Source organism: Eleutherodactylus coqui, chromosome 12 (assembly GCF_035609145.1).
Source record: "Eleutherodactylus coqui strain aEleCoq1 chromosome 12, aEleCoq1.hap1, whole genome shotgun sequence".
Lineage (NCBI taxonomy): Eukaryota > Metazoa > Chordata > Amphibia > Anura > Eleutherodactylidae > Eleutherodactylus > Eleutherodactylus coqui.
In genome coordinates, this window is record NC_089848.1 from 83,636,207 (window position 1) to 83,649,710 (window position 13,504).

The window sequence follows — 13,504 nt, forward strand, 5'->3', positions numbered from 1 at the left end:
TTGATGTCAGATCACATAGCAGGCTCTAGTTATGCTTCCAAAGGAATAAACCAAATTGTATAACCAAAAATTCAGGATACATCGTTCCGGCCAACTGCCATCAACAGCCAACCACTCGTATTATGGAAGTCTACATTAAGAATGATGGGTTCTCAATAATATGGCTGGTGCTGATAATGTCCTTTAAGGTTTCAATCATAGTGTGCTGAACTGGAGCAAGTTAGTGTAGGTAGAGATCCTACCTAAAAGAAGACAGTGATCAGATCAGTTAACTGAGTCTTAAAATACTGTCCTATGTTATTTAGATAGTACTGCAATCAATTGCTGAAACATTGCCATAGATTCTCAAATAAAACCACCAGAGAATGCTGAAATATAAGTAGTGTTGAGCGAACGAACACAGTAGAATCCTGTTTTGGGTTGAACTTTGCTAAAAATTTAGTTCAGCACGAACCCGAACCTCTTGGGATTCGTCTTACCTGAAGTTGATAAAAGTCTTCTTCTTTTTCTTTCTATGAAAAAGATAGAAAAATAAGAAGTAGAAGGAAAAATAAGGAGAAGGAGGGAAAAAAGAGGAAAAAGAAGTAAAAAGAAGGAAAATGAAGGAAGAAAAAACAAAAAGAAGGAAAAAGTATAAGAAGGTGAAGGAAAAAGAAGAAAAGGGTTCTTTTAGCTTCTTTTTATTCAATAACTTTGCCTTAAAACAGCTCAAAAGCACTTAGATACACTTATGGGAAACCTAGGAGTGTGTTATATGGGGGGTTTAAGGCTCTTAGATAATGTTATACACCAGTTTTAGGAGTATTGGTGAAGTTTTAGTTTGGTTTGAAATTATTTGGACCAAGCCTAACTTTCTTAAGATTTGGCAAAATCTCCGAACCAAACTTTTCAAAAGTTCAAGTATAACTAAACATAAGTAATGTATATATTTCCCAAAAAATATTGCCATGCAGTGCTTAAACAACAGTGCCAAGAATTCCCAAATAATACTACCATAGGGTGCTAAAAAAGAATGCCATCCATTCCCCCGAAATTATACTAGCAGACAGTACTGTTTTACCAGTGCTTTACATTTCCTCCTAATAACGCCATACAGTATTGAAATAACAGCATCATACATTACCAAATAACACCATACAGCACTGAAAAAAGCCACATATTTCCCAAATAATAAGACTGATGTTGAGTGAACCGAAACAGTCAAACTCTGTCTCACTTCGCTAAAAGTTCGATTCAGCACAAACCTGAACATCATGAAGCTTACTTTAGGAGAACTTGCTAAAACAAGAAGAAAGAAAGAATGGAAGAAAGAGAAGAATAAGAAGAAGAAAAAGGAAGGAAAAGGCAAAAATATTTTTCCTTCCTTCTCTTCTTCTTTTTCCTTATTTTTTCCTTTTTCTCATTTTTCTTCTTTTCGTTCATTAAACTTTGCCTTGAAACCAGCTCCGAATACTTTGATACATCCCTAAGTTGTCCTAAGAGGGTTATACAGGGCTTTATGGCTCTTAGATAGTGTTATACACCAGTTTTAATGATTTTGGTGAGGTTTTAATTCGGTTTGAACTAGAGTGGTGTCTTGGGTTAAGAGTTTAATTCATTCTGTGACGAAGCTCTTAAAGGGGTTGTCCCGCGATAGCAAGTGGGGTTATACACTTCTGTATGGCCATATTAATGCACTTTGTAATATACATCGTGCATTAATTATGAGCCATACAGAAGTTATACACTTACCTGTTCCGTTGCTGGCGTCCCCGTCGCCATGGTGCCGTCTAATTTCAGCGTCTAATCGCCCGATTAGACGCGCTTGCGCAGTCCGGTCTTCTCCCTGGTGAATGGGGCCGCTCGTGCCGGAGAGCTGGTCCTCGTAGCTCCGCCCCGTCACGTGTGCCGATTCCAGCCAATCAGGAGGCTGGAATCGGCAATGGACCGCACAGAGCCCACGGTGCACCGTGGGAGAAGACCCGCGGTGCATCGTGAGTGAAGATCCCGGCAGCCATCTTGGTAATGTAAGTAAGAAGTCGCCGCAGCGCGGGGATTCGGGTAAGTACTAAACCTTTTTTTTTTTTTAACCCATCCCTTGGGTTTGTCTCGCGCCGAACGGTGGGCCTATTGAATAAAAAAAACCCCGTTTCGGCGCGGGACAACCCCTTTAACCCAAAACACTCATATATCAAAACCAGTTTCCCCATTGAAATAAATGGAAATGGCATTAATCCGTTCTGCCATTCCTTTCAATGGGGCTGCTGCTTGAAATCAATGGGAGAGCTTCGCGATCCTCTGCCACAGCTGTGGCAGGGGATTCTTTACTCCCAGCGGGGAGTCCTCTTGTCACTGAACACTGACAGAGCAAAAATTTGGAAGAGAGCCTGCTCGCAAGTTAAGAAGCTCGCCAGCTGAGGCACTCGCAAGCCACGGTATCACTGTAATTCAGACCAAACCAAACTTTTTCATATAATTTGGTGAAACGGCCAAACCAAAATTTTTTAAAAGTTCACTCCTCACTAAACACCACCATAGTGTGCTGAATCAACAGTGCCATCCATTCCCCAAATAATACAGCCATACAGCGCTGAAACAACACAGCCATATTGATTAGTAAAATGAGTACCCAGCTGGCAAACCACCCTGCAAAAACAGTCTGCCAAGAAAACCTCACGATGTGACATCACCCGTGGAGTCAGTCAGGACTCGGAGCTTGCACCAGGGCACTTTACCTTTACCTAGCTTAGGATGAGGACACCTGCAATTGAGTAGCTATAATAGACCTTCCTCTCAGAGGATCATTGTAGGGTCGGCACTTGTATAGGCAAAAGGCTTTTGCAATTTTGAAGGCACCACTGCCACATCTCAGCTGGGTTCACTAATTACCACATAAGTGCTGCCCTGATCACATGACACCACGTCCTGATGACACATAATACATTGCTTGATAATAACACTGCCACGTTGTTAGTTGGGGGGCTGCAGGTCACCGATCTCTAACACAACCCGGGTAATAGCATGCACAAGTAAATGGGAGCAGTGTAAAAGTAATAGCACCTCTGAGTGTCATGTAGTTAACAAGCAAGAGGCAAGTGCACGGATCCGCCTGACACAGGAGATAATTGTCTGATGACTTCATCTACAGAGGTGTGCAAAAAAAAAGAAGCAGTGTTTGGTACTTAAAACAGTAAGTAACCTGCAGTAAACCTCTGGGAACTATTGGAAATAATAGAAGGAAAAACATTTTAAAATTTAATTAAAATTTAATTTAATTTTAAAAACTTTTCCAATGGAATTTTTTTTTGTGCCACCCTCATTAGAAAAAACAATATATGTTGCAAGATAGCAGCTGCAAGATAGCAGCATACCCACACCAGAGCAGTTCAGTGAATGAATACTGTACCGGAACCAAGCTCACACCATAACTACAGCACCAAAACCAAGCTCCAAATATAATACTATATCGGAACAGAGCTCACAACATACTTACAGCACCAAAACCAAGCTCATAACATAATACTTTATCGGAACCAAGCTCACAACATAACTACAGCACCAAAACTTAGCTCATAACATAATACTATATCAGAACCAAGCTCACAACATACATACAGCACCAAAACCAAGCTCCAAACATAATACTTTATCGGAACCAAGCTCACAACATAACTACAGCACCAAAACTTAGCTCATAACATAAGTACTGTATCAGAGCTGAGCTCACAGCATAAATACAACACCAGAAGCAAGCTCATAATATAAATACTGTACTAGAACCAAACTCACAGCATAAGGGCCTATTCACACGGGCGTATATAGGCCAGGTTTTCACGCCCAGCCGATATACGCTGCCCCTCTGATGCATTGGCTTACAATGCATCAGTGCAAATGCATAGATTCCTATGGAAGCCTATGCTAGCTGCCGGAGAAGGGAGGTGGGAGGGAGTTTAGCAGCATGACTGCTAAACTCCCTCACCCTTCTTCGCCCTTTGCCGCTGTGTGCAATGGGAGTGGGCGGGGCTAGGCTCCGCTCCTCCCATCGCTGGCTGCAAACAAGGCGTGGGAGTTTAGCTCCACCCCCATCTCTGTCCCATTGCAAACAGCGGCAAGGGGAGGAGAGAGAAGGTGAACCGGCGAGGGAAGGGGGAAGGTCTCCCCAGGCCCCATGGCATTGCAGCCTCAGCGTATATGCGCTGGGCCCTTTGCCGTTCAGGTGTTTTTACGGCGCTGGCGGGCGCATGTACAACGCCTACGGCTGTGCAAATAGGCCCTAAATTGGTGTGCTCAGACTTCTATATTTTATACGCATAAACAAATTGCAGTAAGTCCTACGTTGCTCCATATTCGCAGTCCAAAATTGTGCATGGATGTCTATGGGAGAGGGAAAAAAATGCTGTGAAAACGGATGTTACATGCATTGCGTATTCACTGAGTTTTTCATGCATGTTGCCAGGAGATAGCGTGAAAAACGGTGACATCATTTGAGCCATTTTTTTTCTGTGTACATAAAAAACCCCACAGACACATAAAAAACGGTGCATTTTACACAGACCAGAATTGCATACAGCCCTGTGAATGAGCCCTAAGGGGGGTGATTGCCCGATCTTATATCTGACTGTTCCCCTCCTACAAGCCACTGCACGGGTTGCACATAGCTAAGGCTGGCCATGTTTCAAGCAACCAGAAGCATAATGGAGCTCCAGGGCCATATTTCCCAACTGTTCCGCCTTTTGTGGGCTTCTCCTATGAAATGTGTCACAAGTGGGGAGATGAAAATTCGCGAAAGAAGAGAACATTTCTGATGCTTTGTGGACATTCCAGGGTAGATCAGTGGTGGAGCTCAAAAATGTACCACAGGCAGGAATACAAATGATGGGAGGTGTGCAAATCTGTAATGAGTCCAACCTGCCATTAATAATAATGGTGTCTCATGTGGAAGAGGGGCTTCTGCTGCCCCTCAGATTCTACGGCCAGGGTGTGGCTGATACCACTTCACTCCTTATAGCTGTATATCTGTGCGCTGTGTTGTAGTAATAATAATATAAATGTGTTTCTTAAATCAGCCTATGCAAATATATATATATATATATATATATATATATATATATATATATATATCCACCTTCATAGAAAATAGCTAGCAGGGAAATGGTTAACTGGTTCAATACTGTACACTGTGTGTCTTTTGCATTGTTATGGTGGTATCTGAAATACACTCCTTTACAAGTTCTCAAGACTTAACAAGGTCCTGAGATGTGTCTCTCATGAGAAAGACCTGTGATGCCCACCGCTCATAATAAGGGGTGGGGGGCTGCTCCTTATCTCCTCCCTTGGATTCCTTGGTCCAGATTGGAATATTAATAAATGCTACTTGGGTAAATAGGAATTACGTGTTCGCGTAGCAACAAACACCTGGGGCGTAAACATATGTTAATCATCAGCGTTGTTACATACTAGGCCAATCATGAGTTGTTATGATGTTGGGAGGGGCAAGCATATAATTGGGGCATCATATTCAGTATAACTGTATTGTACTTCCTTTTAATAAACCAGAAGGGTATGGGGGCTCACGGGGAGTATCCGTGAGTTCAAATACATATGTTCATGCATGAAGCTTCTCATTATAACCAATCTGGAGCAAACCAGTGAAATCTTCTGGAATATGATTTATTCCCATAACATTTGTATTCTGACAGATGGATATATTGCAGCTAGCTATCTTTATATCTATAAGGCCGGTGTCACATGAATGTATTAATGCAGCGTTTAGTACGTAGCAAAATTTGCGTGCACAATACGCGGTGAATAGAGCCAACTGATTTTAATGCATTGGCTCACATGCATGTATTTTGCGCACATATTTGTTTACTCAGTGTGCTCTATTTTTCTGCGCATTTTTGCTAATGTTGAACTAACTACATTAATTGCCCATTTCAATGATTGGGGGAGGGGTTGCATGTTCTTTTGCACGTACAAATGCACAAGATTTGCAAGGGCAAAAAGTATAGTGTAAACCCGCACATGGGTGCTCAAATACACTTATTCTTGTGTGACCCTGGCCTAAGCCACTCCTCACACGAGCGTGAGGGGAAGAGATGGCACTGTATAGTGGTATTATTTAGGAAACAGGCGGTATGGAGTCGGGTCGGGCAGGTGGGTATGGAGTCAGGGCTGCTTCTTGGCACTCTGGGGTCAGAGCAGAAGTCTCCAGTTCTAAGGTTTTGCAGGCATCAGTAACAATATGGGCACAGTATTCGCGAGTAGAGAACCTCTGGTGTCCCTGGGCCCCGGCCGGCTGTCTGGCATCCATATGAGGGTTCCACTCCATGATGCTTGCCAACTAAACTTTATTTTGGATCACAATTGGCAGCAGCGGTTTGTTCAGCCAGGAGCCAGACCAATTCCTCTAGACTCCATATGCCTCGGACGGGTTGGGCTTCCTTAGGGTACTCCATAGGAGATCCCAGGGCACAGTGATAGTCAGCAGCACTCTCCCCTCACAAGCCTAAACACTGAGCGTGCAAAATTGGGCAGAACCCATGCTCATAGTCATCCTCTGGCGACTCTACAACCTGCAAAGACGAAGTCCCAGGGCTTTTTTGCAGAGGGGAGTACTGCCTAGCAACTTTCCTCCGCACATTCAGACCATGGCACTTTACACCAAGACCTTTGCTCCAGATCCTGTCTGGTCTGTCAGTCTATGTATTTATAACAGGACAGGCACATACAGCACTGTGGTTTTAGCATTTTGTAGCGGTATTATTTGGGGAAGGGATGGCACTTCTGCTTGAGCACTGTATGGTGGTATTATGTATAAACTAGGTGGCATTGCTCGTGAATGGGATATGAATTGCATGCTAGTTTCTCTGCATAATCCTCTGGTAGTTAACACTCTATATCTATCTATCTTATATCTATCTATCTATCTATCTATCTATCTATCTATCTATCACATATCTATCTATCCCATATCTATCTATCCCATATCTATCTATCTCATATCTATCTATCTATCTCATATCTATCTATCTATCTATCTATCTATCTATCTATCTATCTATCTATCACATATCTATCTATTTATCTATCTATCTTATATCTATCTATCTATCTATCTATCTATCTATCTCATATCTATCTATCTCATATCTATCTATCTATCTATCTATCTATCTATCTCATATCTATCTATCTATCTATCTATCTATCTATCTATCCCATATCTATCTATTTATCTATCTATCTTATATCTATCTATCCCATTATCTATCTATCTATCTATCTCATATCTATCTATCTCATATCTATCTATCTATCTATCTATCTATCTATCTCATATCTATCTATTTATCTATCTATCTTATATCTATCTATCCCATTATCTATCTATCTATCTATCTCATATCTATCTATCTCATATCTATCTATCCCATTATCTATCTATCTATCTATCTATCTCATATCTATCTATTTATCTATCTATCTTATATCTATCTATCCCATTATCTATCTATCTCATATCTATATATTTATCTATCTATGTATCTCATATTTATCTATCTATCTCATATCTATCTATCTCATATCTATCTATCTCTCTATCTCATATCTATCTATCTATCTATCTATCTATCTATCTCATATCTATCTATCTATCTCATATCTATCTATCTCCAATCTATCTATCTATCTCATATCTATCTATCTCCTATCTATCTATCTATCTATCTATCTATCTATCTATCTATCTATTTATCTATCTATCGCATATCTATCTATCTATCTCCTATCTATCTATCTATCTATCTATCTATCTATCTATCTATCTCATATCTATCTATCTATCTATCTATCTATCTATCTATCTCATATTCTATCTATCTATTTATCTCATATCTATCTATCCATCTCATATCTATCTATCTCTTATCTATCTATCTCTTATCTATCTATCTCTTATCTATCTATCTATCCCATATCTATCTATCTATCTATCTATCTCATATCTATCTATCTATCTATCTATCTATCTATCTATCTATCTATCTATCTATCTATCTAACTATCTATCTATCTCTCATTATTTATATATCTATATATCTCATATTCTATCTATCTATCTATCTATCTATCTATCTATCTATCTATCTATCTATCTTTCCATACATTCATCCATATGATTGAAAAATCAGCCAAGCATGGCTGGGATATACGTATCATAAGAGAGCAATAATATAAAGATGGACCCGGTACTCTTTTTCTAAAGCCAATTTTCTATGTTTCTACGGTTTCTGTATTTTTGTGTTATTTCGCAGAGTATTGCATGTCTTGCTTTTGGTGGATACCAGATGCTTTTCTTAGGTCACGACTGTGGATGGATCTCTGTGGATCTCTTATCAGTCCATAATCTGGTGGCCGCTGCCTGTTTTTCTGCAGCTGAGGACCAGTAATCCACACTTGCTTATCTCTCTTAATCACAGGCGCACAATGCTGGGGCTTCCTGAGCCTTTAATTCCCTCTTAAATGCGTAACAGAGTGGAAAGTAAATACAAAAGCAGAGCGCCCGGCGTCACCGCTGCTAATTTGTTCTGATGGCGGAATATTTAAGCAGAGTAGCGCCAGCGAGTTATTTGATCAAGGATGCTCCTAATCTAATGCATGAGAAAAGGGCGAATCCAGACCCGGTACTGTACAACGCCTGCCGTCCCCGGAGACCCTCTGCAGCCAAAAACCAGTCATTGTGGTCGTCATTTCTAGACAGAAGGCAAATGTTGTCTATAGGAACTACAGAGATACAAATGTAGCAGAGCTGAGATTGTCATTCATTTCATGCGGTATGTCTGTCGACATTGACTTGTGTAGCGCCGGCCTAACCAACGTCCCTAATAAGAAGAAATCCGTTACTTGTGCAGTTTTGTGCTATTAATGTACACTGGACGTGTATGGAGGGTAATGGCAATGTGGCCCATATCCTATATAATAGCAGTAATATATGATGTATATTCTGCTGACTGTGGAGGACAAATTGGGACTTTATTAGACCCTTGAGGAATGGAGGCCCGAGGCTAATGCACTTCTCTGGCCTCCTTCAAGATTGCACCTGGGTCTTGTGCTTAAAATGTTCACCAAGCAACTGCTATCAATAAATTGACACAACAGTCGCTGAAAGCTCATCAGTGGGTTGTGGTTAATGGGAAATTAATTATACAATAATGATATGCCGGTTAATATATGCAGCTAAGGACTGGCAGGGGATTATCCAGGCCAGTGCAAGGAACTAGTAACCGTCTTTGGATGTCCTATACGAGCCGTCCCGTATCTCTACAGCAGACCCTATATAACATCTCAAGATATTAGGGCTCAAGCTGGATTCTCATAAATAGATTGGCGCACAAAAAATGTGTCCCTGCAGTACGAGGAAAATAGAACCCATTGATTTCAATGGGTTCGTTCATATGCGCGTATTTTGGGTGCGCATTTTGGTCGCACAAAAAAATACACAGCAGGCTCTGTTTTTCTGCAAATTGCTCAAGGGAAGAGCACGTATTGAACTCATTAAACTACTTACTAGAGATGAGCGAACATACTCATTTCGAGTAATTACTCGATCGAGCACCGCGATTTTCGAGTATTCCGTACTCGGGTGAAAAGATTCGGGGGGCGCCGAGGGGAGGCGTGGTGGAGCGGGGGGTAGCAGCGGGGAACAGGGGGGAGCCCTCTCTCCCTCTCCCCCCCACTCCCCGCTGCAACCCCCCACCCACCCACGGCGCCCCCCGAATCTTTTCACCTGAGTATGGAAGTACTCGAAAATTGCGGCGCTCGGGCGAAAAAGGGGCGTGGCCGAGTAGGTTCGCTCATCTCTACTACTTACCCATTTCGGTGAATGCTCAGAGCATGGTTCCATGGTTTTTACGTGTGCAAATGTGCACAATTGGCATGCGCAAAAAATACAGTAAAAGATGCAGTTGCACGTTCACATAGGCAACACCCCTCCTGCAAAAATGCAGGTACGCATACGCTCGTGTGAATCTGGCCTGAAGGAACCTTGAGGCGGGTGTCACATGGGCGTAAGCATATTTGCGCTTGCAGAAAAGCACGCAACCCTGCCCCCACTCATTGTAATGGGCAATTAAGTTCATGAGTTTAGTACGCTATTTTCGTGCGCAGGCAAATAGAGCATGCGTATTTTTTTTTCAAAAACGAAATGCATGCGCTAAATACGCTTATGTGATCGAAGCCATTGAAATCAATAGGTTCTATTCACTGCGTATTTCAGACACAAATACGTTTGCGTGAATCCAGCCGTACACTGGGTGATTAATGCTCAAATATCTCCTGGAAAGGCCTCCTTTGCATGAGCGTTAACGTATTGCGCTCTGATTGGAGCCCTAGGACGTCTTCTCGTGAGCGTTACTCTTCTGTGTTGCCGCTCCGGGCGCAGGAATGGCTGTATGGCGCTTCTTTTGCTGACCAACGATTCTGTTATTGCTGATAAGACAGATTTGTTATTACATGATCATTATAAACACATAGCTACTTATATTATTATTCTGCCATGCTTACCAATGTTTCCATCTAAAATCACCAGACATTTGGGGGCTCAACCTGGGAACTTCCTTTAAAATGCTCACAAATACAAATTATCGTAAGCCCCACCCCTTCTGCAATGTGCTTGGCATGAAAGTCCCATGGAAATTGGGAGTTTTGGCAAGTTTTTAGTCCTAACAGTGAATAACAAAAATGTTACAAATACAGCAGCTACTACTTCTAATACTATTAATTAATGATGTCTAAGGGCTTATTCACATGAGCGTATATTGCCCGTCGTTTTCACGGCCAGACGATATACGCTACCAACTGATGCATTGGATTCCCGCGGCGTATTCCCATGGCGTAACAGCGCCTGGCCGGGCGCTTTTACATCAGGCAGGAAAGATAGTCCTGGAACTATCTTCCTGGCTGGACTATGGCCGCTGCCATAGACTCCTATGGGAGCCAATATAATTTTCCTCTGGTCAGACCACACATGGAATATTGTGGAGAGTTTTGGGCATCGGTACTCAAGCAGGACATATCGGAGCTTGGGCGGGTACAAAGGAAGGCAACTAAAGTAATACATGAAATGGGCGGACTACAATAACCAGAGAGGTTATAAAAATTATTTATTTTCGAAAAAAAGACGGCTGAGGGGCGACCTAATAACTATATATAATATATCAGGGGACAATATAGAGATCTCTCCTATCATCTATTTATACCCAGGACTGTGACTAACAAGGGGGTGCTCTCTACGTCTAGAGGAAAGCAGGTTTCATCACCGACATAGAAGGGGGTTCTTTACTGTAAGAATAGTGAGACTATGGAACTCTCTGACTGAGGGCTTATTCAGACGGACATATATCAGTCGGGTTTTCATGCCCGGCCGATATACGCTGCCACTCTCTGCAGGGGGAGGAGGGACGGGACGGGCATAGAGCAGTGCACTGAGCTCCCGCCCCCTCTCCACCCCTCGCCACTGTTTGTAATCAGTGGGATGGGGGTGGAGCTAAGTTCCGCCCCCTCTCATTGCAAACAGTGGCGAGGGGCAGAAACAGGGCAGAGAGAGGGCGGAGAGGGGGTGAGAGTTCAGTGCACTGGCTCCTATCCCGTCTACTCCCCTTGCAGAGAAGGGCAGTGTATATTGGCCGGGCGTTAAAAGCCGACCGGTATACGCCCGTCTGAATAAGTCCTCAGGATGTGGTGATCACAAAGTCGATCTAAGAGTACAAGAGGGGCCTGGACACTGTTCTTGGGTGATACAACAGTATGTGTTATAATCATTATTAACTTCAGAAGGGGCGGTGATCCGGGGATTATTCCATTTGCCAGATTGGAGTCAGGAAAGCATTTTTCCATTAGGGCGTACACCCACTGGCATTTTTTTCTCCATTGCGCTGCGAGAGCAAGTGAAAACTCTCACCTTGCAGTGTGAGAAAAAAAACAGGATGATGCCGGGATATCGTCAGTCTTTTCAATGGGGCCAGCGGCAGCAGCGCTAGCCCCATTGAAAAGATATGGAGAATACCGTGGACTTCTGCCACAGCTGTCACAGATAGTGCTTAGCTATTCATTCATGAATAGCTAAGATAGTGTTATTCATGAATGAATAGCTAAGCACTATCTGTAATTGGCTGAGTGCTCAGCCAATAGCTAAGCACTAGCTGTTATTGGCTGAGCGCTCAGCCAATCAGTACAGCCCTTTCAGGAGGCAGGGATTTTTAAATCCCCACCTGCTAAAAGTGCTGGATAGCAGTGTCAAGGAGCCAGCCGGAGGTCACGTGTGAGCGGCAGAGAGGTACTTTTTTTAAACTTTTTTAACCACTTATTGATTATTTTCAGGGAAGTGCTTATATTTCAAGCCCTTCCCCGAAAATCATACTGCAGGGTTTGCCAAAAAACACTGCTTTCAATGGGACCAGCAGCAGCGCCGATCCCATTGAAAGCGATGGGATAGCATGCTGCAGTTCTGCCACAGCTGTGACAGCTGTGGCAGAAGTCCGCGGTATTCTCCATATCTTTTCAATGGGGCTAGCGCTGCTGCCGCTGGCCCCATTGAAAAGACTGGCGATATCATGGTCTCATTCCGGCGTCTTTCTTGCGCTGCAAGGCGAGTGTTTTCACTTGCTCTCGCAGCGCAAGATAGTACATATCGCCAGTGGGTGTCCATTTTCAGGGTTTATTCACACAACCGTTTTTATGTTCAGTTTTTTGTGAGACAAAGCCAGGAGTGGACAGAAAGTATAATGGAAAGATTTGCATGTCTTCTGTATTTTAGACTCACTCCTGTTTTGTGCTCTCAAAAAAACTGAACATAAAAACTGTTGTGTGAAGGCGCCTTTAGGCTGGATTCACACGAACGTATATTGGCTCGGTTTTCACGCCGAGCCGATATACATCGTCCTCATCTGCGGGGGGGGGGGGGGGAGGCTGGAAGAGCCAGGAGCAGGAACTGAGCTGCCGCCCCCTCTCTGCCTCCTCTCCGCCCCTCTGCACTATTTGCAATGGGGAGAGGTGGGACGGGGCGAGGCTAATTCTCGCAACTTAGCCACACCCCCGTCCCGCATCCTTTCATTGCAAATAGTGCAGAGGCGTGGAGAGGGGGCGGGAGCTCAGTTCCTGCTCCTGGCTCTTCCATCCCCCCCCTGCAGATGAGGAAAACATATATCGGCTCGGCGTGAAAACCGAGCCGATATACGTTCGTTTGAATCCAGCCTCAAATGGGGAAAATTGGCATCTACCTCCTTGTTGTTTTTTTTTTGCCTTCCTCTGGATCAACATTGGGGGATAATAGTCTGAACTGGATGGATATATGTCTTTTTTCAGCCTTACATACTATGTTACTATATTATTGCTCTTATTGCTTTGACTTATTATTATTATTAGTTGTAATATTGTTGTTTTTGTTTCTTTCACTTATTATTATTTTATATGTACTATTATTATTACTATAGTGATTATTTTATGTTTATATTAATACATTTGC